At 45.4% G+C, this 23,968-nt stretch overlaps 1 long non-coding RNA gene across 6 annotated transcripts; it reads left to right on the forward strand.

The window, feature by feature from the left end:
• The first annotated feature begins 11 nt into the window (after nt 1-11).
• On the forward strand, nt 12-23,853 carry LOC128108536 (uncharacterized). Of its 6 annotated transcripts, XR_008217505.1 has the most exons (6): nt 3,044-3,327; nt 3,963-4,196; nt 5,557-5,731; nt 10,522-10,597; nt 10,967-11,213; nt 14,675-23,853. It is a non-coding gene; the product is annotated as an uncharacterized LOC128108536 (long non-coding RNA). The 6 variants fall into 6 exon arrangements; XR_008217503.1 differs by lacking the exon at nt 14,675-23,853 and having other exon boundaries at nt 3,046-3,327; nt 10,967-11,390; XR_008217504.1 differs by lacking the exon at nt 14,675-23,853 and having other exon boundaries at nt 3,046-3,327; nt 10,970-11,390.
• The last annotated feature ends 115 nt before the right edge of the window (nt 23,854-23,968 follow it).

The following is a 23,968-nucleotide window of genomic DNA, read 5'->3' on the forward strand; positions in this document are numbered from 1 at the left end:
TCTGGGAACAGGAAGGCTGAGTCAGAGAGACGCTGCCAGCCGCCGCCATGACAAGCGAGATGTAAGGTACCGGTAAGCCACAAGCCACATGGCAACTTATAGACTAATAGAAATGGGTTAATTTAAGATATAAGAACAGCTAGCAAGAAGCCTGCCACGGCCATACAGTTTGTAAATAATATAAGTCTCTGTGTGTTTACTTGGTTGGGTCCGAGCGGCTGCGGGACTGGCGGGTGAGAGATTTGTCCTGACCTTGGGCCAGGCAGGACCAGGAAAACTATAGCAACAGTCTCTTCATCTCCTTCTGTTTTCTTTTTGGAATAAAATAAAATAAAATATAAAATGAAGCCAGAAAACATACAGAAGAACATTTGTTACTATTAACCAAGACAGACATTGTAACATGGTTGCCTCTGCCTCAGATTGAGACGTAATAGAACAGATGGATGTCAAGTCTCTTATGGGTCCCCAGCCCACTCCACTCCGCCCACCCAGGGCTCGCCACCGACATGAATTTAACATGGAGAGTTCCAGGATACATTTTAAGACTGCTTCATCTGTTATTGTCTATAAATAATGTCTGGGTTTTCAGTCTTTTCGAGTCACTTACTACTCTCACAGATGAATTTAGAATCATCTTGTCCAAATCCCTGTAGAGTCCTTCCTCAGATTTTTATTGGAGATGCATTAAAGGAATGTATTACTTTGGGGAGAACTGACATCTTTATATTATTTGGTTTTCCCTCCAGGGACAAAGTATGTTTTTCATTTATGCAGGCTTTCATTATAGTGCATCCCTTTGTAAAATATTGTTACTTCTTTCTTGTAGATCCAGCACAAATTTTACTGTTATCTCTAGATAATTTATAGTTTGTGTTGATGTTGAAAAGAGGATTTCACTTTTGTATTGTATTATGATTTCTTTTGTTGTTATCATTACTTTTTTTGTTTAGCTTTTGAAACAAGTCTCATGTAGCATAGGCTAGCCTCAATGTCAATATGTAGCAGAGGATGGCCTTGAACTCCTGATCTTTCTGCCACTTCCCCAGTGTTAGGATCACAGATAAGCACTGCTATACCCAGCTCTACATTATAACTTGTGAGTCATTATTATTGATGTGCTAAAAAGACAGAAAAATTTAAAATACATATTCTGCATTTGGTCATATCACTAGATTCTTTCTATGTCTAAAATGAAAATTTTTCAATTGATTCCTTTCTGTTTTCTCTGTCTCTCTCAGTTTTATGAGACTGGGTTCCTCTGTGTAACAGCCCTGGCTGTCCTGGAACTCGCTCTGTAGCCGAGGCTAGCCTCTAACTCACAGAGATCTTTCCTATCAGGCCTCAGTTTTCTCATCTATAGAATGGGAAAACAGGGTTGGGCGGTGGTAGCACACACCTTTAATCTCAGCACTCGGGTGGCGGAGGCAGGTGGATCTCTGTGAGTTCAAGGCCAGCCTGGTCTACAGAGCGAGTTCCAGGACAGGCTCCAAAGCTACACAGAGAAACCCTCTCTCAGAAAGAAAGAAAGAAAGAAAGAAAGAAAGAAAGAAAGAAAGAAAGAAAGAAAGAAAGAAAGAAAGAAAGAAAGAAAGAAAGAAAGAAAGAAAGAAAGGAAGAAAGGAAGAAAGGAAGGAGAGAGAGAGAGAAGAACGGGAAAACAGATTATATTGACTTCATGGCATTGTTATAAGTAATGATGATTAGGTTGTATTATAAGTAAAGTGCTGTTTTTAGTACATCATGAATATTTGATAGGGAGTAACCATTGTTTTTAAGACTTTAGCCATGATATGTGCATGGTAGAGTATGTATGCCTGTAATCCAAGAAGTTGGGAGGCAGAGGCAGGCGGATCAAGGATTCAAGGTCCTTCTCAGTGCAAGAAACCCTGTCTCAAGAAAACAAAGCAGGAAGGGCTGGAGAGATGGCTTGGCCATTAAGAATGATGGCTGCTTTTCCAGAGGACCCAGGTTCAATTGCCAACACCCACATGGTAACTCACAGCTATTTGCAACTCCCGTTCCAAGGGATCCAAGCCACCTTTTGATGAGTGCATGCACATGGTATGCAGACATACATGCAGGTAAAACACTCCTACACACAGAATAACAAAGAAAACATGAAACAGACAAACAACCCTGACATTGCCAAGGCACTTGCCACACAAACCAGATGACCTAGAGCACTGGAATTACAGGCATGAGCCACCAGGCCTGACTTCAGCCTGGGCCTTTTTATTTATTTATTTGTTTGTTTGTTTGTTTTTCTGAGACAGCTTTTCTCTGTGTAGTTTTGGTGCCTGTCCTGGATCTCGCTCTGTAGCCCAGGCTGGCCTCGAACTCACAGAGATCCACGTGACTGCCTCTCCAGTGCTGGGATTAAAGGCATGCGCCGCCGCCCCCGCCTCCGCCGCCGCTGCCACCACCGCCACCACCACCACCACCTGGCAGGTTTTTAACTGTCTTTAGTCCTGTCCAGTTATTAGATGTGTCTGACTTTGTAAAACTAAGTAAATAATGTTTTCATTAAGATAGGGCTGGGTGTAGTGGTGCACACCTTCAATCCTGGCACTCAGAGGCAGAGGCAGGTGGATCCCTGTGAGTTTGAGGTCAGCCAGAGCTGCAAAGTGAGATCCTGTCTCCAAAAAAAAGCAGATTGATTTAGTCTTTATTGGTGGAAATATTAGGGCCACTCCACGTAGTTAAAAGGGAGGTTTATTTTGTAGGGTAACTTACAAGTGAAGGGACAGGTTACATGGTCCAGGAAAGACGTAGTACAGTCTGGCGGTGTTCTGGAAAACTCTGCTGGGTCTACCTCCAGAGTCCAGGGTCCAGGAACCAAGAGAGCCGGCACATCCAGATCTCGGATCTTCAGGGTTCTGTCTCGGCCCTGCCTCGTAGCCGTGACAGTTACCAGAAGCCTCAATGGAAGTAGTACTTCCAGGTCAAAGCTGGAACAGTTACCCACTACAAGTCTTAACAACACAAATCGATTTTTAGGAATAATCTTATCTTTTTTTTTTTTTTTCAAATTGCACATGTGTGGATGTTAGAAGACAACTTGCAAGAGTCAGTTTTCTCCTTCGGCCATGTGGGTCCTGGGATTCGAACTCAGGTCATTGGGCTTGGCAGTAAGCACCTTCACCTACTGACTCATCATCCCAATCCCTTTATTCTTTCCCTTTATCAGGAAGAAATACATTGTCTCTTCCAGCTCTAACACTCTATGACTACCATCGATCCAGAAAAAAAAATGTAAACTCCCATTATGAAAATCACCATCCAGCCATTCAGAGCCGGTTCCAGACCTAAAGCTAGCAGGACCAGGTCTCTCCCTTGGGGTAGTCCATTCGGCAGGGAGTTCTGTGGTGGGCAGGGAATCCAGGCGCTCCACAGAGAAGACATAACCCCGTGGAGCCTCATGTAAACAATGAGGCTAGGGATGGCATTGGGGTGGGTCCTCACGTTAGGGATAGGTAACAGCAGCCCTATTCAACACCATTAGGAAGTTGCTGAGCTGGCAAATCGAAAGGTTACAAAGCCTGCAGCTGCCACAGATCAAGCCAACCTTGAGGTCAGAAGACTGGAAAATTAGGGTGGGCCCATGGAGAATTCTGAGAGCAGAGGTCAGCCACAAGCCCGGGGTAGAAGTCAGAATGACTAGCCTGAGGCTAAGGAACCTACCATTCCTAAAGCTCTGGTGGGAAGGTGGACGCCTGAAAGCCTCCTCAGTGAAGAGACCGGGAAGGAGGGTCCAGTTGTTTAGGGCCGAGCTCCTCACCCGCTTGCCCTGGCTGCTCAGGCTCACCTTAAACTCCAGCACCCAGGGCTGGGGGCCTTGCCCTGTGTGAGAGGAAACTCAGAAATAGTTGTTGCCTCAAACTGACCTCAGTGAGTTAAAACCCCAGGGGTCATCACACAGAATAAACCTAGTCTCTGAACAGATGTTTCCCCGCCCCCAGGATACGCAGGAAGTGTCTCCAGAAGTGAGCAGAAGGGCGGTCTCCACAGGAGCAGCTCTGACTTAGTCAGATGGTGAACAGGGATGGAGAACTCGGACACGGATGCCTCCATGACTTGCTCTTCCCAGGCTGGCTGCTTTCCAAAATACCCGGTCAGCTCAATATGCTACCCTCACCACTCCCGATCTCTAACTGGCCCCTTCTAGCACAGAAGCTGACAAAACCCACCACGAGGTATGAAGACTGCCATCATACTTTGTCTCCCTTCCCAGACACTTTAGTCTTTTATAGGCAGAACAATGATGAGTTTGGGTCCTCAAGGAAACGCTGTGGAATAGTCACAGGGTAGTGGGATCTTACCTGAGGGGTGGCCAATTGGTCCTCAGTGTTTCCAAATTCCGTATTTTCAAACTCACTCGTACTAGTTTTTTTGTTTTGTTCTGTTGCTCTTGCTGCTGTGTCAAAACACCTGACAGACACAATGCAAGGAAGGAAGGGTGTATCGTGGCCCACACTTTGAGGGTAGAGTCCATCATGGCAGGGAAGGCATGCTGTCAGGAGCGTGAGGCAGCTGGTCATGTTGCATTCCCAGGCAGGGAGCAGAGAGAGATGAACACTGGTGTTCAGGGGTCGTCCTCCTTTTTATTCAGTCCAGGACCCCAGTCCATGGAACAGTGTCACCCAATTCAGGGTGGGTCTTTCCTCCTCAGTTGCCTTTCTGGAAATATCTTTATAGATACACCCAGAGTTACATTTCCATGGTGATTCCAAGTCTACTCAGTTGTCAATAAAGATGAACCACCAGAAATACTGAGTAAAATGTAACTCTGAACCCAACGCCTAGCAAGGACTTCATGGTTGTGCAAAGACCTACACAGAGTAGGTGTTTTTTGGTTTTTTTGGTTTTTTTTTATTCAACCAATGGGCACTCTTTTAACAGAGGCTGAGTAAGGGACACTCTTGCACCTCAGTTTCCTCTCCCATCCTCTGAACAAGCATCCTTTCTGCTGTCTAGACAGCGTCAGATCTTTACATTTCTGTGTTCTTCCTGCTTAACTGGCTCCCAGCCAGGCACAGGGCCACATCCACCTTTGATACCCGCAATCCAGAGGCAGAGGCAGATCACAAGAGCCAGGCCGGGATACATGGTGTGACCTTGTCTCAAAATAGTAACAATAATTAATAATAAAAATCAACAAAAATTAAAAATTAATGATTACTAATTAATAAGATAAAATGCACCACGGGCAGCACTCTAGTCCCACAAATCAGTGAGTCACAATATATATTAAATGTGTGTTTAAATAGAAACCCATCTAAAGTAAGATTATGTTCTGATTGGTGGATGAGAACTGTGACCAGAGGTGGGTGGGAAGTATTCCCAGGGTTCCCCGGGAGTGAATGTTGAGTTCTTCTTGTGCCTCTACAGCATGTGACTACCTGAATAATGGGAATTGACTGTCCAGGGCCTGTATCCAGATACTGACTCGTTCTAACACTATCCCTAGGAAATGTTGCAGGGGCCTATTGACTGTTGCAAAGAAAAATAAAAATCTCTGGAAACATTTTCAGGATCTTTATTTCATTTTTATAGGCACAGTCCCAGTTCTGCTTGACAAGTTCTGAATGTGATGGTCCACTTAGGACCGGATGTTCTGTTGCAGAAACAGATAAAAGGCAGCTGTGCAGCAATACTACCTCGCTGTTCTTACGGCACATCTCACTGTGGATTTCCTACGCGGCCGCCTACGCAGGAAGCCAGGGCAGAGGTGAGTGGACAGAGGTTCACGGAGGGGTCGTCAGCCCCACTCCAGTAGATTGCAGGGAGTTCACCAGGTCCTAGCAGAGCGAAACTTTTCTTTGGCATTTAGTGTGGACTTTTTCTGTCTCTGTTGTGAAACCATCAGACTGGACTTGGGACCTAACACCACAGTGACAAGTTTCGATTCAACAGCAGCAGGCGATGGAGGTGGGTGCCAGGCAAAGGCTCCTGCTGACTGAGTGGACGCAGCCGGGACACAAAGCCTGGGTGATGTGTAGACCTCTTCTCAAACTTCTCTTGCTGTGAGGATTTGCAGTCAAATGTTAGCGGATATACCGAGGCTTCAGTCACCTGAAATCTTTCCTCATGGCTATGGGCTATAGGCTGTAATGACTTCTAGGAAGCCATTCCAAGCCACAATGTCAGTCCCTTTAAGCTGGATTTTTCTTTTCAGTTCAGTTGAGGTAAATTTCTTTCCTTTGTGCTTAAATTTACGGGATAAATAACTGTTTTGTTCCCCAGGCTCTTAAATGCCACATGTTCTGAAGGCCACATCCCAGACACTCCTCTCTTAGAGAAAAGAGTTTCAAGGCCAGTCAGCTAGGCCTTCCTGTGGGGTGGAGGGGGAGCTTGCTGCCTGCCTCCCTCAGGGCCTCCCAAGCATCCTTCACATCCAGTTAGAGTGTTGGTGGCCATTCCCGGGAGGAATTCACAACTGGGGACCAGACCCGTGTCACACGCCTTCCGGTTTCCTACTTGCAGACACCCTTTCTCACACAGGGGTCAAGAGTGGGGCCTCACAAATGAGCGTTTGAGATGAGCCGTTAGAAATGTTTTCTTAGCAAGTCTTTTCTCTCCCCTGAGACTGAGAGAGTTTGGTCCCCAGACCTTTCAATCCTTCAGCAGATGTCATAAACCACAGCTATGTCCCATATTAAAGGACACAGAAGTGACTAACACTGTCCATTGGCCTCAGCTGGCCTGGGCAGTCTGCCAGGGCGGGGGAGGGGGGAGGAGAGGGGGAGGACTCTGCCTCCAGCCCTGAGAGCCTGGGAGAGCATAGAGGTCCTTCCTGGCTTGTATCCCCAACTAGTGCTCAGAGCAGGCAGAGGATCCAGGCACAGCCTTGTGCTGGACTCCAAAACCGACTAGTGGAGGTACATGTAGAATTAACACAGTCCGGGTTTTCTTCTTTTCAAGTTACTAATTGTTTCGCAAACATTTTCGGCATATATGCAAGTGTGCGCGCGCGTGTGTGTGTGTGTGTGTGTGTGTGTGTGTGTGTGTGTGTGTGTGTGTAAGAGTAGGGGGTTGGGACTTTGCAAGAAGGTATATGGATGAGGCTGGGTGCTCAGCTAAACAAGTGGGGAGCTTCCTGTCATCTCCCAGCCAGACCCTCCCTGCAGCATGCTCCAGGTCAGTGATGGACAGGCAGAGACGGCAAAGAGCAATGAAGGCCTGAGGAGAAACCACTCAGCGCGTTCCAGGGCCTTCTCTCCACGATCACCAGCCTTGCTGCACACTTGCCAATATTCCCAGTACAGCCCAGCCGTGCAGGGTTCGAGCCTCTTGGATCACACAGGGGTCCACAGGTGCGGCCAGATGGTACGGAATGGGCACAGTCTGGGGTGGCATCCCCAGCACTGAGAGGCCCTCCTCTCTGCTGCATCCTGCTCAGGCTTCTGCCACCTGACACTCTCTCTTCACAGCTTCTGCCTTTTGACTCTAAATTAGCAAGATTTGCATTCTTGCAAGATGCAAATGCTTTCAGGGTGAGCGAGTACTTTTATGTGGTGGGGAGAGATGGCTCAGTAGTTGAGAGCACTTGTTGTTCTTGCCGAGACCCAGGGCATGGTCCCCAGCAGCCACATGGTGGCCCACAGCCATCCAGGTGCGCGCACGCGCACACACACACACACACACACACACACACACACACACACACACACGGTGCACATAAAATAAATAAAATTTTAAACACAAATCAAGTGCTGCTTATGATTATGAATACAGAAAGCCCCAGATCCAAACACCAAATGGGAACATTCTACAAATCATTTGTTTTCTTTTCATTTGATGAATTTTATTTGCTGGAATTTTCATATAAAATGAATCAAGAGTGTTTTAAAAATATTTTAAACAATACTTTGAGAGGAAATTTTACCCCTTGGTACACATCTCTCCTCCCCATATACCGTCCAGCAAGCACAACCATGCTGGCGATGTGTGGCTGTCTTCGGGGCTCCTGTGTGCACACCATGTGTACATATGTGTTCACACTATGTGTACATGTGTATGCACACTTCTGCTTTAACAAAGACAGCACAGCTCTCCATGTACTGCTGTATAGCTTGCTTATTTTCCATCCCCTGCATTAGAAATCTCTTTTCTGATAAAACTTTTCTTAGTCTGTCCATATTACCTGAGTTTCAAAAGTTAAATTTGATTGGCTAGTCAGGGTGGTGACTAGCCTGAAATTTCAATACTTGGGAGACATAGACAGGAGGATTGAGGTGAGTTTAAGGCCAGTTTAGACTACATAGCAGAATGATGTCTCAAAACAAATCAAGAAACAGAGGCCAGCCAGAGGCTAAGAAGGTAAAGAAGCTTGCTGAGTAAACCTGGTGTCCTGAGTTTAATCCCTGGCACCCATATAATGGAGATAGAAAAGAACTTATTGCATGAAATTGTCTTCTAGCCTCCAACTTCACACCATGGCACACATGCACACATTTACACACACACACACACACACACACACACACACACACACACACACACGGCGGGGGGGGGGGGGGGGGGCATACCTTTAATCCCAGCATTCAAGAGGCAGAAGCAGGCAGATCTGTGACTTTGAGGCCAGGCTGATTAAGTTCCAGGCCAGCCAGAGTCATGTAGTGACAGGAGCGTACCACGTCTGTCTTAATTTTAACTAATTCCGATGCCAACGTCAATAGTTACAGATGGTTCCTGTCTTTTGTATTGGCAGATGTGTTTCTAGAAATTGTGGAATAGATCATCTATTACTAGAAGGGAGACAGAGACTTTGAAACCAGATTTTTGAACCCCATAATTCTTCCATTTTCTGGCCCATTACTTTGGACAAGCTACTCAAAGTGTCCAAGCCACAATTTGCTTATCTGGAAGGTGAGAATAATAACAGATAAACTTATTGGAGTGTTCACAAGGGTCAGTGAGTTAACATGTGTAAGTCAGTTGAACTAGGACTTAAGCAGGTAGCGGATCTCTGTTAGAAAGTGATTTATTTGTAGTCTGGCATGGTGTTGGCACACATTTTTGATTCCAGCATTAGGGAGGCAGAGGCAGACAGATTCCTGAGTTCAAGGCCAGCCTGGTCTACAGAGTAAGCTCCAGGACAGCCAGGACTACATAAGGAAACCCTGGCTCAAAAAAAAAAAAAAAGAAAGAAAGAAAACAAAAGAGAAAGAAAAAAAAGTAATTTGTTCTAAGACTAGGAATGGAGAGAAGAAAGCCCGGTGCTGAGCGGGGAGAGGCTGGGGGTGGGGGGATGGGGGAGTGGTGGGGGGGGGAAGTGGGGGGGGGGGTCAGCTGACTTGATGGAAGGACACTATCACGTCAGCAAAGGTGGGTCCTGAGTGCCGACAAGAGCCTCTCCATCCTGCTTACTTACACCTCACTCTGGCCAATAGTTCCAAGGTAGGGGAAAGGAAGGGCAGGCAAGGGACGTTCCGCCTCTTCACTTTTCCCTCCCTGGAGGACACGGGTCCCCTTAAGTCCAGGTCCAGCTTGATTCCCCTGCCTCGGGCCAGGCAGGACAAAGGCCTGCTTCAGGTCACCCCTCCCGTGCCTGCAGCAGGCATGGCGTTCCCAGCCCTCGGTGCCATCCTTGTGCTGAAGCGGCGCGAAGGCTAATTCCAATAAGGCTGGCCCAGAATGGCAACCTCACGCAGAAGCAGGAGCCCTCCTCCCGGGGAAACAGTCAGTACAGTGCAACCAATCCGTGAAACGTAGGAAACCTTTTTCTCGGGGGTTCTTTACCGACTTCCCGATTCCATCAGCCCACCTACCCACACGACACGGAGACCTGGAGCCTGGGGTACGTGTGCTTCTCTGGCTCTTGTCATGACCTATGACACCAGTTGGCCACATTTCTTGACTCACTTTCTCTCTAACCTCTGCCTGTGAGTGGTTCATCAAAGAATGAACGACAGGCGGCTGAACAGACCCTTGAGAGTTTGTATTTTTCTTCTTTTTCTAAGATTTATTTATTTGAATTATATGCATGAAGGTTTTTCCTGTATGTATGTATGTGCACCGCATGGGACCCTGAGAGGTCAGAGGAGGGAGCTGGTTCCCCCCGGAACTGGAATGATTGTAAGCCACCATGTGGGTGCTGGGAAGCGAACCCTGGGTCCTCTGCAAGAACAGTAAGTCCTCTTAATGGCGGAACCATCTTTCCAGCTTCAAAAATCCGTATTCTAATCTACATGTTCTCTAAGCGTATTAAGTTGCTCTACATTTTTAAGCAGGATTGAATCATCTATTTGTTTTGCAGTGCTGGGGACAGAACCCAAGCTCTCATTCATGCTAGGCAAGCACCTAATCACTGAGCTACATGGCCTCAGACCATGATCAAGGATTTACAATAGGAAAATGTGATCATCTTAGGCTTGAACTGGCACAGGTCGGGGAAAGTGCCCAGCAGTGCATGCTGTCTTAGGGAAAGGCACTATCTCCAGCCCTGGCCATCAAGACAAGCCCCCGACTTCAATGCCAAGCTCTAGCGTGAACCTTGACTTCCTTTTTATTTTCAAGGAATCAGAGAAAGGCCTACTTTAGGTTTCCAGGAACCTGGAAGAACGCATCCTGCCCACCGGCCAGGGCTCTTTTGGTAAGATGACCCCTTTTAGCCAGTGGCAATGGAGCAGCTAGGAGGCCACCAGACAGCCTATTTCCCAGCATGGCAAGATGCTGTTGCTCTTCCTGCAGCTTCCAGAAAGGCCTGCCCACAGAAAGGTCCCGAGCAGTCCTCTTCCTCAGCGCCAAACGCATCCCTCCGGGCCCTAGTGACAGTTCTGATCTCCTCCGCTGCCTTTGAGTGGGGATTTCCTTTCATGGCCCCCCTCCATTCAGAGGCTTTTTGGACGCCTTCTGTCCCGGTGCAGTGAAGCAGGGCTGCCTCTTTCCCACCCAGTGTCCCAAAGGGAAATGACATTCACCAAGAATTTGGACAAACTTTTTTTTTTTTTTTTTTTGGAAGAAGAAATGGTGTGAAAATTGCCCGGATCCTTGTTCCCTCAAAGCATCTCAGAAGCAAACTGCAGGAAGTGGTGGATTCCGACATAAAGGACATCGTTTGCCTGCCTTATTATCTCATTTTCCAGCAGGGCTGACAGGACAGCTGCCTGTTATTACCGAGCACACCAGGAAGTGATTTGCTGCCAAACAGAAAAGAGGAGGAGAGGGATTAGCGTGCTCACGCCACACAAACGGACCTCTTGCACCTGGTAGGCACGCAGCTCCAGTCCTCGTCTTCATAGGGTCCGGATCTTAAATCCCATTTACAAAGAAACAAAAACAACCCCAAAAGGCGCCTTAATGTCATTGTAATTATGATAAGCATCAGCAACCATTTTTCGGTTTTTGGTCTCGATTAAATGGACGGGCGGTAGCCCTCCGTCTCATCGCGCTAATCTCTTACTTGGGTTCTGTGATGTGGGGAGTTTACCCTTCCAAGTTGCGGACCTAATGGGTTCCGCGCGATGAAAGATCAGTGACAGCTTAACCCTCCTCCATCGCAATGGAGATCTCCCTGGAAGGTTGCCGAGCACCATCTGAAGTGACATTTCAAAGAAAAGAAGTGATTTCCTTCCGTTTCTCAATTTCTAATGCACGGGGGAAGGGGAGCATGCTCCTTGTGCGTTGGCGGCGGAGTCAGACATCACGGGCTCACAGCCAGAGAAGACACAGAAGGGTGACAGGACACCTTACATGGCCCTCTTGTTCACAGCAAAAGTCACTTCAGTTCCCTCAGGCTGATCCCCCGGGAAGCCTGCACAAGAGGAAGAGAGTCTTGGACCCTTTAGCACCACTGATAAGTTTTATTAAATGAATCTTTGAATTTAAAAAAAAGAGGAAATCTTGGGGGCTGGGGATGTAGCTCATTGGGTAGAGTGCTTGAAACCCTGGGGTTGATCCCCAGTACCACATAGAGCTGACATGCTGGACCTTGCCTTTAGTCCCAGTAGGAGGATCAGAAATTCAAGGTCATTTTTTAGTGAGCCCCCACAACCATCAAAATAGGCCCGTTAATTGAAACAGAATTTAGATACAGCCTTTTTACTCAATTGTCTGGTTACTCAAACTGATCGGTAACACAATTTTTGAATTTTTGAAAACCCAGCCAAGGGCACAGAGGGATCATGAAACATGGAGCAGAGAGGTGCTTAGAGAATTTCAGAGTCCTCTAATATCTAGAGTGGTGAAGGGATGCCCCAAGTTCATGAGGCTACATCTTAGGGTGACTCAGGGGCCCTCTCTCCTTACCTACTAACTGAAATACTGAGGACTGAACCTAAGCTGTGAGGCTAGGCTAGATGTTCTCTGACTGCACCTTTAAAATTTGTATTTCGAGGTAAGTTCTTGCTGAATTGTCCAGGCTGGCCTCCAATCTGCTGAGTAATCAAGACAAGTCTTGAACTGTCAATCCTCTTCAGTTCCCCAAGTAGCTGGGATTACAGGCATGCGACATGGTAACCAGCTTTGAAGTGTTTCCGAACACCAATGATGCTCACCTTTGTTTTTGTTTTTTAACATTCATTATTTATTTCGGGGGGGGGGGGGGGGGGAGAGGGGGTCACATGTGTACGATGACGTGGAGGTCAGAAGATAACTGGGACCCAGTTCTTCCTTCCATCATCTGGGTCTTGGGGATTGAACTCAGTTTAGAGGCAGGCACCTTGACCCACTGAGCCCTCAATTTTGAAATTTAAAGCCAGAAGTTACCAAATACCAGGCTACCTCTAATAAGGTACTGCATTCCACTTCATCCGGACATTGATATGTTTCAAGGAAGAGTTAATGTGCTTGATTATAGAAAGCACAGGGGGACCTTACTGGGTCATTTATATACACGGACCCTAGAGCCCTCCCACAATCTGGATTACACTTCTGGGTTACACCGGCACCTGGTTTCAGGGGGTTATATAAACCATTGAATCCCTAGCAACCACCACTAACTGTCAAACATTTGCGCCACACAAGAGCCCCCCTACAACTAGCCACCATCCCACCATGCCCACACATTCCACTCGGGCCCACCTCCATTTCCTCATCTCCCCAGTTTCTCCCATCCTCCTCCACTGTAGGTTCCCTTCCCTTGTTCCTGCCCCCTTCCCACAGGAAGTCACATCTTCTTGTACCTGGCTTCCTTCGGTTCTCGCTTCAGACCCTCCCAACTGTCCTACGTACTTAGGGAAGTTAGAGGCTAGGGAAAAGCCAAGCCTGCCTGTTTGCGGGTGCATGAAAACGTCTAGCAAAAAATTCAACTTACTAACTGGTCCCTGAGTTTCTGATCACGAGCCTTTACGATGCTGCTTAGCAACCCATCTTGCCCCAAATACTTGGACCATAGATGGTTCAGGTTTTTATTTGTGCTTTTTTAATACTTGCAGTTCTTACTGGCTGAGGATCCCTAATATGAAAATCTAAAGTCTGAACTTCTCGTGTGGGTGAAAAGGTTTTGAGTTTCAGAATATTCTGGACTTTGGATTTTCAGATCAGGGATGTTCAACTTGTGTGTTTTTGTGCATTCCCTCTCCGATTACGCCACAGTAGACGTTCACACTGCCTTCTCCCTGCCTAGACTCCCAACACCCTCCTCTCCCCTTGACTCTTAGCTCTTTGCTGCTTAGACCTCTGTTTCTGAGCCAAGGACTTCCACAGACTCCCACAGCTACATTTACCCGCTCACCACTCCCTTCATCCTCCCAGCCAGTCTGTGTTGGAGTGCTGTATGCACCCCCTCATTTACTCAAGCCAGTCTCCCCCACAGCTTTCCCCCCTCTTCCTGCACTGTCCATGACCACTCAACCAGACCCTTCATACACCTGGACCATCAGCAAACAGCCACTTGGTGCCCTTCAGATCTCCTCTTCCCGAAGTCTTTTCCATCTCACCCCAAGCTCTGCGGAGGGCCTCTGTCCCTGCTGCTCCCTTTGCCTTGGCCACTCTCGACACCCACAGGGTGGTCAGTCCCTTCTTGAGTTTTGAATCTTCATCCGGCGTCGGCTTTAGGTCTACCTTACCCTACTGCGGCTGCTTCCAGTCCCTCACACCCTTCCACACTGCAACTCGAATCCTGCAGCACTATTTTTTTTATGGCTTGTAAGTAATTAATTGTGCAGTTCTGGGGATCAAACCCAGGGCTCTGCACATGCTAGACAAGTGTTCCACCTTGAACTACATCCCCAGCCCTGCTCCACTGTGTTTAGCACATAGAACCTCTAACACAGCAAATGCTTACTTTCATTTATTTATTTATATTTATTTATGTATTTATTTATGGGGCAGGGTGTTTCCAGACAGGGTTTCTCTGTAGCCCTTGGCTGTCCTGGAACTCACTCTCTAGCCCAGGCTGGCCTTGCACTCACAGAGATCCACCTGCCTCTGCCTCAGGAATGCTAGGATTAAAGGCGTGCGCCGCCGCCGCCACCACCGCCCGGATCATTTATGTTTTGCTTTTTTTTTTTTATTGTTGTTGTTTTCGTTTGTCGGTTTCCACCTTATTTGGCCTCTTGCTCTCTCTTGAACTGTCACCACACAGGACCTTTATCCTGTTCGCCCTAAACGCCCCGACCAGTGCTTGCAACACACTGAGCACTCAATTCAAGCTGAAAGACTGTGATATGTTACAAAACAAGAAAACGAAACTATGCATTGCCTTTTATATTATCCTTATTTTACACAGGAAAAAACTGAGGGAGAGAGGAGTGTGAAAACCATGCCAGGAATCGAGTCACAAGCCACAGAGAGCCCCGCAAGCCGTCTTCCTGACTCCACAGGCTGCTAGCCCAACAGCCATCCCACAACTTGTGCAAGGCTTCCCTGAGGTGCTGCTGTGAGGTTTGGAATAAGCGTGTTGAATTAGATCCACCATAACTAAGCCACCATTCAATGCCACGATGTCTTACCATGTCCCCTTGGGAGACACGGCAGCATGGTTGTTTGGATCTAAGATCAAATGCTGCTCAATTTACTTACTCCACAGAATAATAGACCCCCAACCCTGCCTGTTTGCAAAGGGGTGGCTTTTCGTTCATTTACCCACTCATTCACCCCTTGAGGGAGCACAGGCCACTGAGGCTATTCTGTGGGCTTCTGAAATGGATGCAGGCAAAACCAGAGTTCCTTTTAAATGACCATGAAACAAAAAGATGGCCACATCATTTTTGGAACAAAACCTAGAGGGAGAAGATGATCTTTCCTTCCACTCCCTCAGCTTGCTGTCCCTGGGTCCCCATTCCCACAGAAGGAGCTGTGGGTTGCGGCTGCTAGCCTGCTAATTCCGAACACCCCTGCGCTGGAATTTGGAAGGAATGTGTGCAGTGCTCAATACAAAGCTCATTTGGCTTCAGGGACCATTTTAATTAAATTAATTATCTCTAGAAGAAACACTTAAAGCTGTTTAGGCCTAAACAATAGGTACTTGTTCTCAGTTCTAATATGAGCCCGTTGTTCAGAGCATCCTTTTGGCGAGTTGAGGACAATATCTTACCAGATACTTAAAAAGGCATACACCCCATGCTCTGTCGTGCACAGAGACATTTACAGACAGCTGACAGATGCCCTGCACACCTACAAACACACTCCCCTTGGCCGTTCATCCCACCCTTCTCAGTTGGTCTGTCTTGCATTCTCAATAGTCCCCAGGACTATCTTCCGCTTTTTGGGAAGGGAAAAAAAAAAAAAGGCAGAAGGGTGAATGCAGCATCCCTGAGGCATTGGAGAGCATCACCTCTGTGGCCTGTGCCCCTCCTGCCGCCTTCCCCCCTCACACACCCTTCAAGAGCACCAGGCTGATCGTCAACTGGATGGAGGCAAAAGAAAGGAGTGACGTGGCTCGCTCCTGTCATTCTAGGACCTTTTTTTTTGCAATGGCAAAGCAAGGAATTGAAATAAACTAGCATCCTTCATCCCACACCTCATTCCCTGGTCCTTGCAGCTGGCGACTGTCCCTGGGAACAAGCCAGCAGAAGAGCCTCCTTACCCCGAGAGGCATTTTTCAGAGCCATGCACTATCGGGGAGAGTTGCTTTTGTGAGGGCTTTCTGTGGATGTTTTCCTGAGTGGAGACCTTTCTGTGTAACTCCATCCTCATGCCTCAGCTCCCCAAATGGCTGAGATTACAGGCATGTCATTACAAGTCTGAATTATGCTGTTTTTGTTGCTGTAGAAGCTCACTCTTAAGCCCACACTGGACTGGAACTCATGATCTTCCTACCTCAGTCTCCCAAGTTTGGGAATGACAGGAAAAAAAATAGCTCTCTGCATCGTGTTTTATTAAGTTCTCCTTGAAGGGAGAATAGAATACAGCAACACTTCCTCCCGGGACCCTACATCCTTGATATAGTAAACTGCATCAAAGTCCCTGGACTCCTCAGCAGAGTTGTGAGTGGTCATGCTGGGCCGAGCTTTGGCCTCTGTTCTTTGGAGTCTTTTAATAAGTGACCAGAGAGCAGAGAGCAGTGAAGAGTCGAAGAGTTGATTGATGCTGGCAGGATTGGGTTTGCCAAGATGAGTGCAATGCTAAGGGGTGGAGCTTTTCTAATCAGGTTTCCATAATATTACTGTGCACTTGGTGTTGGGGTGATGGCCAAAGGCCAGGCTGGCCCCTTCTAGCTTCTACTGTTCATAGTTATCCCTCTACAAGTTGGATGTGGCCGGGCGGTGGTGGTGCATGACTTTAATTCCAGCACTTGGGAGGCAGAGTCAGGCGAATCTCTGTGAGTTCGAGGCCAGCCTGGTCTACACAGCGAGATCCAGGACAGGCACCAAAACAACACAGAGAAACCCTGTCTGAAACCCCCCCACCAAAAAAAGTCAGATGTGGTCTGCAGCATAGTGGTACCTCTAGGATGCTCTAACTAAAATGGTAAATAATAACAATCTCAGAATTATTTTAATTTGCTTTCAATATATTCTAATTCATTAATAACAGACAGATGTGTGAGTCAAAACCTTGTCACAGGGACAGAATGCCTAACATGCACAACTGGAGAGGAAAGATTTATCTTGGTTCCATCTCAAGGTTTTGGTCCATCCTGGCAGGGAAGGTATAATCAATGACCTTCTGATAGTGTGATAAAACACCATAACCAAAAGCCACATATGCGAGAAAACATTTATTTGGTCTTCCAGTTCCAGAGGGATAAAGAGTCCGTCATGGTTGAAGGCATGGCAGCCAGGGCATCTACTGAATGAATGGTGGTCACATCTGAGAGATCATCTCTTCAAATGCAAACATAAAACAGAGAGAAAACTGGAAGTAGGGTGAGGCTATTTCCTCTCAAAGCCCACCCTCAGTGACATAGTTTTACCAGCAAGGCCACACCCTCTCAACCTCCCCAAATGGTACCACCAATTGGGGACCGAGTGTTCGAATACCTGAGCCTGTAGGGACCCTTCTCGTTCAAAGCACCACAGGGGGGAACAGGAGACCAGCCAGGAAGCACTGGACCAAAGCAGAACCAAATCCAGCATGGCAGAAAATTGTGGAGCTTGTGGTATTGTGGTTGGGTCTGCAACATGTTTGGGCATGCGCTCTTACGGCCTTGTTTACAGCCCACGTGGCCTCTTCTTTTAGCTGGCTCCCCTCCTTGCCCGCAGCTTGACTTGACAGACAGTCCATGGACCTGGCATCTCTAACATCCCGGGGCCTCAATTCCTAGTTAGGCTTCACCCTCATAGCTTCACTGCTGTCTTGGGGGCTACCTGCAGAGTTTCTGACCCCATCACACATTACTTGGTTTTCACGGCTTTCCTTTGGAATCTGGTTGGAGACCCCTATGACTTTGCAAGGCGTGCATTCTGTATACCTGCAACACTAGCATCATATGGGTAATGCCCAAGTCTATCGTCAGACTCAACACTATCCAGACTGTGGTCATATTTTATTTGTGCTCTAACAAATAAAGCTTGCCTGCGGATCTGAGGACAAAGCCAGCCACTATATTAAACATAGAGGTCAGGCAGTGGTAGCACATGCCTTTAATCCTAGCATTTGGGAGGCAGAGATTTATCCGGATCTCTGTAAGTTCAAGGCCACACTGGGAACAGAGCAAGTTGTGGTGTCACACACCTTGAATCCCAGCACTAGTTACCTATAGAGGTCTGGAGGTCTGGACAGACAGGAAGTGATAGAGCTGGGCAGAAAGAGGAAGTGATGTAGCTGGGTAGAGAGAAGTATATAGGTGTGAGTATACAGGAAGTAGCTCTCTCTTGGGCTGAGGATTTCCTAGCGGTAAGAACTTGTTCTGTCCCTCTGACCTTTCAGCTTTCCCCCCAATATCTGGCTCTGGGTTTTTTATTAATAAGACCATTTAGCAATTCACTTTACACCAGACCCTTTGGGGTTCTTGGTGGTGGTGGTTGTAGTGGTGTTTTGTTCTGTTTTTGAGACACAGTCTTACCATGAAGCTCTGACTGGCCTGGAACTCACTATGTAGACCAGGCTGACCCTGGAACTCATGGAGATCCATTTGCCTTTGCCTCCTGGATGCTGGAATCAAATGTGTGTATACTGCCGCGAGTAGCTTTCCAGACCCTCTTGAACACAGCTGCAGCGGCCTCTGAGAGCAGAAGCTGAGCATGAGTCGTGTGGAAACAAATGTCTAGGCAGCCCTGTACAAACAGGTCACCTTGTAGGTCTTCTCTTCCCAAGGGCAAGCCTTCGACACACAGGGTCTGGCTAGCCCCTGAGATGCCCGTCGTCTTTCTTACTGTCCAAACGCCAAGTGTTTCCCTTCTATTTAGTCGTGCTAATCTCAACCCTGCCTCCCTTAGCCCCCAATGGACCCTGGCATTTCTGAAAATCTACAAGTGTTTCAACCCTATTTTGCGCCTCAAACCTGGCTAAAAGCAGCTAAAAATATCCACAGCACGGCTTAGATGCTGGCTTGCTTTGAAATGCCCACCAGACTAACCGGCTCATCACTTTAGACTCAAATGATCGTCTCAGCTCTGTGGCAATCCTGCCCCCCATCTTCTTTGTTTCTCCTTGGGGCATTAGAGGTTGAACCCAGGGCCTTGAGTAGTCTCAGCATATACTCTGCTGCTGAGCTACACACAACATCTTCTGCTCCTCGATTTTGGCCCTAGAAAAATGGGCCTTGTTTATCCTACCTCTCTGTGTGTTCGTTACATTCCTTATTCATTGTTCCTCATACACATTCCTTATTCATTGTTCACTGGAAGAAGCTGTGAAGCCTGGCAGGGTGACGTAAGCTCATCGTCCCAGTGCTTGGGAGGCCAAGGCAGGAGGGCCACCCAAACTACACAGTGAGTCTCAGAAAGCCAATAATAGTAACAACAGTAATAGTCTCCAAACCTTGTCAGAGAGGGCTCAGGGTGCAGCTCACCAGTGTTGGAGAACTCACTCTGCTTACACAAGGCCCTACATTCAATCCCAGCACTATTTTTTTTTTATTTTTTTATTTATTTTTTTTTTTTTGGTTTTTTGAGACAGGGTTTCTCTGTGTAGCTTTGCACCTTTTCCTGGAACTCACTTGGTAGGCCAGGCTGGCCTCGATCTCACAGAGATCCGCCTGGCTCTGCCTCCCGAGTGCTGGGATTAAAGGCGTGTGCTACCACCACCTGGCTATTTTTTTTTAAAAGCCAATTCCTTCAGGGTGAAAAGATGTTAATACATCACCATAGGCCAAAAGGAAAAAAATCAAGATAATGCCTTGCTATTGAAACCTCTTCCTTCATGTTGAGTATTTGATTTGACCCTTGATTTAAATGAATAAGTGTATTTCTCTCATGTGGCAAATAAAATGGGATATATGGCACACATGGGAAATGAAGGGAGGCGAGATGAAGGTGGATCCACCGTGCAAATGTGGAACTCTGTTGTGGGATATTTGTACACTGTGTGAAGATACATTGCTGTGACTGGTTTAATAGAGAGCTGAACAGCCAATAGCAGCAGGTATGGGTGGGACTTCGGAAGACAGAGAGGACTCTGGGAAGAAGAAGGGTGGAGTTGCCAGCCAGAGAGGAAACAGAAGGTACAAGATGAAAGAGAAGTAATGCCACGTAACAGAATGTTGATTAATATAAATGGGTTAATTTAAGTTATAAGAGCTAATTGAGACAAGCCTAAGCTAAAGGTCAAGCTTTTGTAATTAATAAGAAGCCCCTGTGTCATTATTTGGGGCTGGTAGTGGGAAAGAAAGTTGTCCAATATGCTGTCCAATGTGGAGACTCAAATATATGTTGGCAGAGAGGTTACACCTTTGTTTCCACAGGAAACAAAAACTTATGGTTTTCTTCAAAATTAATTAAGATCAGATTTGATCAGGGGAGACCTCCTGAAATCTTGACTACAGACATGAAAAAAGAAACCAAAAAAGGCTACAGGACAGGTGATATATATGCTGATCCTTCTCCTATGGGAACAGCTCTGAGACTGGATGAGACATGATTAATCTTGTTGGCTACAGAATCCTCATGACTTATTATTACATGCCACCCTTTCATATGGCATGGGTAGAGGTTTGGTTATATAGTCCAAACAGACTTATAAAGTTGACAAATACCTTTTACCTGCTCAAACATAAAACAAAAAAATCATCTTTAACTGACTCATGCACACTTGTATTAATGCAGATATATATGTTACCTTTAAAAGTGTATGTGTTTTTTTGGGGGGGGTGGGGGAGACCAGATACCAATAAAGACAAGTAGCCCAGGTGATCCAGCCTCTCAATGCCTCTGTTAAAGTTTTCTCAAAAGTCTACATCCAGAACAACTTCAAAGCTGCTAGCTGAAATGGTCCAGCCTTGGAGATTATTCAGCTAAGACTTCAGAGAAGCTCTATACTTTGCCATCACACAGAGATGGAAAATAAGCAAAAAAATAATACTGCTACTCTCCCAAGACTTGAGCATTATCCAAATTTTCTCAGGGTCCCCTAAAGAGCCCATCTCCCCCAGAGAAAAGGAAGCAGTCTAGAGAATATGACACCCACATTCCCAAGAGGTAGATGGTTTTTGATCATTTGGTGGGTTATGGATGATTGTCATTGTTTAGGGGAGGTTGGTTACAAGTTGTTACTGGTCATGGTCAGGAAAAAAGCTGAACAAAAGATACTAGATTAGATTCAGGGATCTCTTTTTGAAGGGAGAAAGGGGGGATATAGTATAGAAATGATGGGATAAAAGGGTGGATTGCTTAGTCTACTTTTGAACAACTTCAAATATTTTACATTGATATGAATTTTTGTATATTGATACAAATTTAAGGTTTTATTGTTAGAACATACTCTATATATGTTTCTACTCTTAAGATATTTATGTATAGTGACATAAATTTAAGGTTATTTTTGTTGTACTACACATGTTTCTATTCTTGTATAAGGTATTGTATCTATGCAGCTCATTTAAAAATGTAAAGTTCTAGTCCTTGTAAGCTATTTAGGATAATTAAGAAATACAGGTTAGTATTTAGTCATCTATAATAATCAAACTTGTAGTCATGTTAGATATGTTTTCAAAGTTAAACAGAAATATATTTTAGATAGATAAATGGATTTCTAACACTTCAGAAATCTACAGAATATGGCATTTAAAATATTTTAATAACATAAGGCTTTTCATGACAGTGAGATACATCTGCTCCCGGCAGCACCAATTTACTTCAAAGAAGATGAAGGGCATCAAAAAAACCCTCCATCTGGAGTTTGCATTCAATGTGACAAAGGTAGCCATTTGGGCAAGAAACTGCCCTTACCTCAACTGCTGACAGTATGCTGTCCATACTGGACAAGCAGAACACAAAAGAAAGTGACTGCTGAAATTTGCCAAGACAAGATAGGGCAGTCCTTCAAAATTCTTGCTTGACAGAAAAGCCTGTCAGACATTCTAGGCCTGTAGGGTGAAGAAAGATGCCCCAACACTACAGAGGAACCTTGGGTAACTGTCTAGGCAGCCAGTTGTTTCTGTCATTTCTATAATTTTTTTGGAAGTTGCTTGTTTACACTTCCTGTTTATTCAGGTAATATTATATCCTTCGTGGGTCTATTGATGGGATTGAAGATGAAATAGTTATAGTTACAATTTTTCATGTTACAAACGTCAGTAAAGAAACTCATAAAAGAGGTATAAAGTGTATAAGGTTGAGAGACATAAAAGCTTAAATCATTTATCTAAGAAAATGTTTTGAGGTCTAAAATGATAGTTTTAGGATGGTAATACAAGTTATGATAGAAAATGGTTTAGGTATAAAACTTTAAATTTATCAAAATAAGATAGATAATAGAGTATTTTCTCTGAATATGCCAAATACAAATGGACTGGACATTGTGGATGTAATTCTTACCTGACAGTTGTTCTTATTGTATATTAGTTTTACTATGTTAGAGTTAAAACCTTTCCTTTTAATTTAGACAAAAAGGGGGAAATGTGTGATATTTGTACACTGTGTGAAGATATATTGCTGTGATTGTTTTAATAAAGAATTGAATGGTCAGTAGCTAGGCGGGAGATATAGGTGAAACTTCCAAGTAGAGAGAGGAAGGAGGACATAATCAAGGCACAGAGGAGATGCCAACAAGACAAGGAGAGAGTCGGACATACAGAATGAAAGAAAGGTAAAAAGCCTGGCTACATAGTAAGACTCTGTCTCAAAGAAATCAAAACCATAATATGTATCTTTACATCCAGAACACACAACACACAGCTGAGCAATTATGCTCAGAATACTTCTATCATTAATTCCTTAAAATATAAGGAATATTTCCTGGAGTTTATGTGTGTAGATATTTAGTAGGGTCCATTTAACTTAATGTTTCAGTCGTATGTATAAATAAATTAATATCTGTAAAACATTGTTTTAAACTGTTAAAATTTCAAATCATAAAAGAACATGTTTTGGTCAAAAGACACTGAGTTCATAAAAATACTATTTTAGCACTGTAACTTCATGTCACTGAATAGTTAACATATTTATATTATACACAAAAGCTCTCAGAAAATATCTTATGTAGTCCTGGCCAATGGACATGTCATTGTTACTGATGACAATCCCTCTGGGGGACCTTCTCTGTCATTTCTCAGGCACCTGTTTATCAATGACCCTTGAACGGCAGCCCACTACACAACCAGTTCTCTATAGCTTTTGTTTGTTCTTCCAATGCCTGAGTCTCTTCCATTATTCAGCCTCTTCCAGCTCTACCAGGCATTCAGGAGCTGTATGTACTTTCACAGAACTTCCTTAAATATAACTTGTTTCAAAGAATAAGCTAGAACAGAACAGTTCCACCATAATATCCAGTGAATATGAATTGTTAAATGCTACATATTTTGGTACTGCCACCATTCCCAGGGTATTTCATTTCTATCCATGTGATACAAAACTAGAGGGTAAGTCTGTGGAGCACTGCTCTACCACCGGGCTGAGCAGCAACGCTCACAACACCCTTCTTTATTACCAAGCCTTTGTTACATATGGGTGTTTCATGGGGGTTCATGTGTGCAGATCATTAGTGGGGTTTGTTGGAATTAACATTTCAGTTAGCTTATACTTTAAAATAAAAATCATATTCAATGGTAAAGAAACAGGACATAGTTTGCACCACATTACTCACTTGGAGAACTCAATGAGCACACACACACACACCAATATCTATAGCTATCTTTATAATTTAAGATGTTAATGAAATGTTAATTTTTCAATACAAAATTCATGAGTGTTCATCCTTCAGCTGCATTGTGCCCAACTTTGTAGTAGTCCTTAGTGATTTCTATTAGCCCCCAAAGTCTCTCTTAGCGCCTTTAGCCTTTCGCTTGTCTCACTGACACCAAAGAAGACACTTTGTAACAACCATGAGAATGGAAGCAATGAAACAATTTCAATCTGGAAAACAACACACCCCTTGCACTTTTTTAAATAATGAACTGGGTTTTTTTTTGGGGGGGTGGGTGGGTGTCCAAGCTATTCATGGTGAAGAGAATGTGTTTAATCTGATGTGAAGTTGGCTACCC

This window comes from Peromyscus californicus, unplaced genomic scaffold (assembly GCF_007827085.1).
Source record: "Peromyscus californicus insignis strain IS unplaced genomic scaffold, ASM782708v3 Scaffold_13__1_contigs__length_99412109, whole genome shotgun sequence".
Classification (NCBI taxonomy): domain Eukaryota; kingdom Metazoa; phylum Chordata; class Mammalia; order Rodentia; family Cricetidae; genus Peromyscus; species Peromyscus californicus.